This window comes from Astyanax mexicanus, chromosome 15 (genome assembly GCF_023375975.1).
Source record: "Astyanax mexicanus isolate ESR-SI-001 chromosome 15, AstMex3_surface, whole genome shotgun sequence".
In the NCBI taxonomy this organism is placed as follows: Eukaryota; Metazoa; Chordata; class Actinopteri; order Characiformes; family Acestrorhamphidae; genus Astyanax; species Astyanax mexicanus.
In genome coordinates, this window is record NC_064422.1 from 28,370,001 (window position 1) to 28,375,000 (window position 5,000).

Sequence of the window (5,000 nt, forward strand, 5' to 3'; positions counted from 1 at the left end):
GGTCACTTTCAGCAGGAAGGGATCTTTTCCTTTTTAAATGTTCTTTTTTCATGTTGCTGAGATGGTAACTCCAAATGATAAAATGAAAACAAGCTTTACAGAGGTAGCGTGGCCGAGCGGTCTAAGGTGCTGGATTAAGGCTCCAGTCTCTTCGGGGGCGTGGGTTCGAATCCCACCGCTGCCATCAGTGCTTTTGAATGTCTTCGATGCACAACTGTCTGTTTTCTGAACTTAACCTAGTTGTTTAGGACTTTACAACTGAAAAGTTGCTGCACACTTTTAAACAGAGAGCATTGTTTGGAAACGTCTTCAAAACTTTATCACGGAATTTCTTCAAAACATCAAATTACTTGGAAACTTCATGTTAGTCTCTTTCACCTAATCTTGAACCTGCAGATTTTTGTCCAATGTCCTCGCTTTTGTTTAAAGCAGTGCATTTTCCTTTTCTACACAATTTGACAATAGGTTGTGGGCAGTAGTGTGGCCGAGTGGTCTAAGGCGCTGGATTTAGGCTCCAGTCTCTCTGGAGGCGTGGGTTCAAATCCCACCACTGCCAATTGGAATTTTGTGAACAGAGATCATACTCAACTTAACGGCCATCCGCTTGGTAAAGTGTATCGCTGTGGTTGCTTTCCGCTTTCCTTTGCTGCAGATAGATTAGAATATGTTTCAAATGACAACATGCATGTGGAACATAAGGTCACTTTCAGCAGGAAGGGGTCTTTTCCTTTTTAAATGTTCTTTTTTCATGTTGCTGAGATGGTAACTCCAAATGATAAAATGAAAACAAGCTGTACAGAGGTAGCGTGGCCGAGCGGTCTAAGGCGCTGGATTAAGGCTCCAGTCTCTTCGGGGGCGTGGGTTCGAATCCCACCGCTGCCATGAGAGCTTTTGAACGTCTTTGATGCACAACTGTCTCCTTTCTGAACTTAACCTAGTTGTTTGGGGCATTTTGGGCTTGTTGTTTTCTGAGATGGTAACTCCATATAAAAAAATAAATTTAGTTTGCAGGGGTAGCATGGCCGAGCGGTCTAAGGCGCTGGATTAAGGTTCCAGTCTCTTCGGGGCGTGGGTTCGAATCCCACCGCTGCCAAGAGTGCTTCTGAATGTCTTAGATGCACAACTGTCTGTTTTCTGAACTTAACCTTGTTGTTTGGGACTTTACAACTGAAAAGTTGCTGCACACTTTTAAACAGAGAGCATTGTTTGGAAACGTCTTCAAAACTTTATCACAGAATTTCTTCAAAACATCAAATTACTTGGAAACTTCATGTTAGTCTCTTTCACCTAATCTTGAACCTGCAGATTTTCGTCCAATGTCCTCGCTTTTGTTTAAAGCAGTGCATTTTCCTTTTCTACACAATTTGACAAAAGGTTGTGGGCGGTAGTGTGGCCGAGTGGTCTAAGGCGCTGGATTTAGGCTCCAGTCTCTCTGGAGGCGTGGGTTCAAATCCCACCACTGCCAATTGGAATTTTGTGAACAGAGATCATACTCAACTTAACGGCCATCCGCTTGGTAAAGTGTATCGCTGTGGTTGCTTTCCGCTTTCCTTTGCTGCAGATAGATTAGAATATGTATCAAATGACAACATGCATGTGGAACATAAGGTCACTTTCAGCAGGAAGGGATCTTTTCCTTTTTAAATGTTCTTTTTTCATGTTGCTGAGATGGTAACTCCAAATGATAAAATGAAAACAAGCTTTACAGAGGTAGCGTGGCCGAGCGGTCTAAGGCGCTGGATTAAGGCTCCAGTCTCTTCGGGGGCGTGGGTTCGAATCCCACCGCTGCCATCAGTGCTTTTGAACGTCTTCGATGCACAACTGTCTCTTTTCTGAACTTAACCTAGTTGTTTGGGGCATTTTGGGCTTGTTGTTTTCTGAGATGGTAACTCCATATGATAAAAGGAAAACAAGCTTTACAGAGGTAGTGTGGCCGAGCGGTCTAAGGCGCTGGATTAAGGCTCTAGTCTCTTCGGGAGCGTGGGTTCGAATCCCACCGCTGCCATCAGTGCTTTTGAACGTCTTCGATGCACAACTGTCTCCTTTCTGAACTTAACCTAGTTGTTTGGGGCATTTTGGGCTTGTTGTTTTCTGAGATGGTAACTCCATATAAAAAGATAAATTTAGTTTGCAGGGGTAGCGTGGCCGAGCTCTCTTCGGGGGCGTGGGTTCGAATCCCACCGCTGCCATGAGTGCTTCTGAATGTCTTAGATGCACAACTGTCTGTTTTCTGAACTTAACCTTGTTGTTTGGGACTTTACAACTGAAAAGTTGCTGCACACTTTTAAACAGAGAGCATTGTTTGGAAACGTCTTCAAAACTTTATCATGGAATTTCTTCAAAACATCAAATTACTTGGAAACTTCATGTTAGTCTCTTTCACCTAATCTTGAACCTGCAGATTTTCGTCCAATGTCCTCACTTTTGTTTAAAGCAGTGCATTTTCCTTTTCTACACAATTTGACAAGAGGTTGTGGGCGGTAGTGTGGCCGAGTGGTCTAAGGCGCTGGATTTAGGCTCCAGTCTCTCTGGAGGCGTGGGTTCAAATCCCACCACTGCCAATTGGAATTTTGTGAACAGAGATCATACTCAACTTAACGGCCATCCGCTTGGTAAAGTGTATCGCTGTGGTTGCTTTCCGCTTTCCTTTGCTGCAGATAGATTAGAATATGTTTCAAATGACAACATGCATGTGGAACATAAGGTCACTTTCAGCAGGAAGGGATCTTTTCCTTTTTAAATGTTCTTTTTTCATGTTGCTGAGATGGTAACTCCAAATGATAAAATGAAAACAAGCTTTACAGAGGTAGCGTGGCCGAGAGGTCTAAGGCGCTGGATTAAGGCTCCAGTCTCTTCGGGGGCGTGGGTTTGAATCCCACCACTGCCATCAGTGCTTTTGAACGTCTTCGTTGCACAACTGTCTGCTTTCTGAACTTAACCTAGTTGTTTGGGGCTTTTTGGGCTTGTTGTTTTCTGAGATGGTAACTCCAAATGATAAAATGAAAACAAGCTGTACAGAGGTAGCGTGGCCGAGCGGTCTAAGGCGCTGGATTAAGGCTCCAGTCTCTTCGGGGGCGTGGGTTCGAATCCCACCGCTGCCATGAGTGCTTTTGAACGTCTTCGATGCACAACTGTCTGCTTTCTGAACTTAACCTAGTTGTTTGGGGCATTTTGGGCTTGTTGTTTTCTGAGATGGTAACTCCATATAAAAAAATAAATTTAGTTTGCAGGGGTAGTGTGGCAGAGCGGTCTAAGGCGCTGGATTAAGGTTCCAGTCTTTTCGGGGGCGTGGGTTCGAATCCCACCGCTGCCATGTGTGCTTCTGAATGTCTTAGATGCACAACTGTCTGTTTTCTGAACTTAAACTTGTTGTTTGGGACTTTACAACTGAAAAGTTGCTGCACACTTTTAAACAGAGAGCATTGTTTGGAAACGTCTTCAAAACTTTATCATGGAATTTCTTCAAAACATCAAATTACTTGGAAACTTCATGTTAGTCTCTTTCACCTAATCTTGAACCTGCAGATTTTCGTCCTCGCTTTTGTTTAAAGCAGTGCATTTTCCTTTTGTACACAATTTGACAATAGGTTTTGGGCGGTAGTGTGGCCGAGTGGTCTAAGGCGCTGGATTTAGGCTCCAGTCTCTCTGGAGGCGTGGGTTCAAATCCCACCACTGCCAATTGGAATTTTGTGAACAGAGATCATACTCAACTTAACGGCCATCCGCTTGGTAAAGTGTATCGCTGTGGTTGCTTTCCGCTTTCTTTTGCTGCAGATAGATTAGAATATGTATCAAATGACAACATGCATGTGGAACATAAGGTCACTTTCAGCAGGAAGGGATCTTTTCCTTTTTAAATGTTCTTTTTTCATGTTGCTGAGATGGTAACTCCAAATGATAAAATGAAAACAAGCTTTACAGAGGTAGCGTGGCCGAGCGGTCTAAGGCGCTGGATTAAGGCTCCAGTCTCTCCGGGGGCGGGGGTTCGAATCCCACCGCTGCCATCAGTGCTTTTGAATGTCTTCGATGCACAACTGTCTGTTTTCTGAACTTAACCTAGTTGTTTAGGACTTTACAACTGAAAAGTTGCTGCACACTTTTAAACAGAGAGCATTGTTTGGAAACGTCTTCAAAACTTTATCACGGAATTTCTTCAAAACATCAAATTACTTGGAAACTTCATGTTAGTCTCTTTCACCTAATCTTGAACCTGCAGATTTTCGTCCAATGTCCTCGCTTTTGTTTAAAGCAGTGCATTTTCCTTTTCTACACAATTTGACAATAGGTTGTGGGCGGTAGTGTGGCCGAGTGGTCTAAGGCGCTGGATTTAGGCTCCAGTCTCTCTGGAGGCGTGGGTTCAAATCCCACCACTGCCAATTGGAATTTTGTGAACAGAGATCATACTCAACTTAACGGCCATCCGCTTGGTAAAGTGTATCGCTGTGGTTGCTTTCCGCTTTCCTTTGCTGCAGATAGATTAGAATATGTTTCAAATGACAACATACATGTGGAACATAAGGTCACTTTCAGCAGGAAGGGATCTTTTCGTTTTTAAATGTTCTTTTTTCATGTTGCTGAGATGGTAACTCCAAATGATAAAATGAAAACAAGCTTTACAGAGGTAGCGTGGCCGAGCAGTCTAAGGCGCTGGATTAAGGCTCTAGTCTCTTCGGGGGCTGGGGTTCGAATCCCACCGCTGCCATCAGTGCTTTTGAACGTCTTCGTTGCACAACTGTCTGCTTTCTGAACTTAACCTAGTTGTTTGAGGCATTTTGGGCTTGTTGTTTTCTGAGATGGTAACTCCAAATGATAAAATGAAAACAAGCTGTACATAGGTAGCGTGGCCGAGCGGTCTAAGGCGCTGGATTAAGGCTCCAGTCTCTTCGGGGGCGTGGGTTCGAATCCCACCGCTGCCATCAGTGCTTTTGAACGTCTTCAATGCACAACTGTCTCCTTTCTGAACTTAACCTAGTTGTTTGGGGCATTTTGGGCTTGTTGTT

The 5,000-nt window shown here is 43.9% G+C and overlaps 15 non-coding genes across 15 annotated transcripts; all 15 read left to right on the plus strand.

The window, feature by feature from the left end:
- The first annotated feature begins 102 nt into the window (after positions 1–102).
- On the plus strand, positions 103–184 carry trnal-aag (transfer RNA leucine (anticodon AAG)). The gene has a single exon. It is a non-coding gene; the product is annotated as a tRNA-Leu (tRNA).
- A 287-nt stretch (positions 185–471) lies between these two features.
- trnal-uag (transfer RNA leucine (anticodon UAG)) lies at positions 472–556 on the plus strand. Its single transcript has one exon. It is a non-coding gene; the product is annotated as a tRNA-Leu (tRNA).
- A 244-nt stretch (positions 557–800) lies between these two features.
- On the plus strand, positions 801–882 carry trnal-aag (transfer RNA leucine (anticodon AAG)). Its single transcript has one exon. It is a non-coding gene; the product is annotated as a tRNA-Leu (tRNA).
- Positions 883–1,012: 130 nt separating this feature from the next.
- On the plus strand, positions 1,013–1,093 carry trnal-aag (transfer RNA leucine (anticodon AAG)). The gene has a single exon. It is a non-coding gene; the product is annotated as a tRNA-Leu (tRNA).
- A 290-nt stretch (positions 1,094–1,383) lies between these two features.
- Positions 1,384–1,465, plus strand: trnal-aag (transfer RNA leucine (anticodon AAG)). The gene has a single exon. It is a non-coding gene; the product is annotated as a tRNA-Leu (tRNA).
- Positions 1,466–1,709: 244 nt separating this feature from the next.
- On the plus strand, positions 1,710–1,791 carry trnal-aag (transfer RNA leucine (anticodon AAG)). Its single transcript has one exon. It is a non-coding gene; the product is annotated as a tRNA-Leu (tRNA).
- Positions 1,792–1,923: 132 nt separating this feature from the next.
- Positions 1,924–2,005, plus strand: trnal-aag (transfer RNA leucine (anticodon AAG)). Its single transcript has one exon. It is a non-coding gene; the product is annotated as a tRNA-Leu (tRNA).
- Positions 2,006–2,479: 474 nt separating this feature from the next.
- trnal-uag (transfer RNA leucine (anticodon UAG)) lies at positions 2,480–2,561 on the plus strand. The gene has a single exon. It is a non-coding gene; the product is annotated as a tRNA-Leu (tRNA).
- Positions 2,562–2,805: 244 nt separating this feature from the next.
- Positions 2,806–2,887, plus strand: trnal-aag (transfer RNA leucine (anticodon AAG)). Its single transcript has one exon. It is a non-coding gene; the product is annotated as a tRNA-Leu (tRNA).
- A 132-nt stretch (positions 2,888–3,019) lies between these two features.
- Positions 3,020–3,101, plus strand: trnal-aag (transfer RNA leucine (anticodon AAG)). Its single transcript has one exon. It is a non-coding gene; the product is annotated as a tRNA-Leu (tRNA).
- A 130-nt stretch (positions 3,102–3,231) lies between these two features.
- On the plus strand, positions 3,232–3,313 carry trnal-aag (transfer RNA leucine (anticodon AAG)). The gene has a single exon. It is a non-coding gene; the product is annotated as a tRNA-Leu (tRNA).
- Positions 3,314–3,596: 283 nt separating this feature from the next.
- Positions 3,597–3,678, plus strand: trnal-uag (transfer RNA leucine (anticodon UAG)). The gene has a single exon. It is a non-coding gene; the product is annotated as a tRNA-Leu (tRNA).
- A 244-nt stretch (positions 3,679–3,922) lies between these two features.
- Positions 3,923–4,004, plus strand: trnal-aag (transfer RNA leucine (anticodon AAG)). Its single transcript has one exon. It is a non-coding gene; the product is annotated as a tRNA-Leu (tRNA).
- A 290-nt stretch (positions 4,005–4,294) lies between these two features.
- trnal-uag (transfer RNA leucine (anticodon UAG)) lies at positions 4,295–4,376 on the plus strand. The gene has a single exon. It is a non-coding gene; the product is annotated as a tRNA-Leu (tRNA).
- A 458-nt stretch (positions 4,377–4,834) lies between these two features.
- Positions 4,835–4,916, plus strand: trnal-aag (transfer RNA leucine (anticodon AAG)). The gene has a single exon. It is a non-coding gene; the product is annotated as a tRNA-Leu (tRNA).
- Positions 4,917–5,000: the final 84 nt, after the last annotated feature.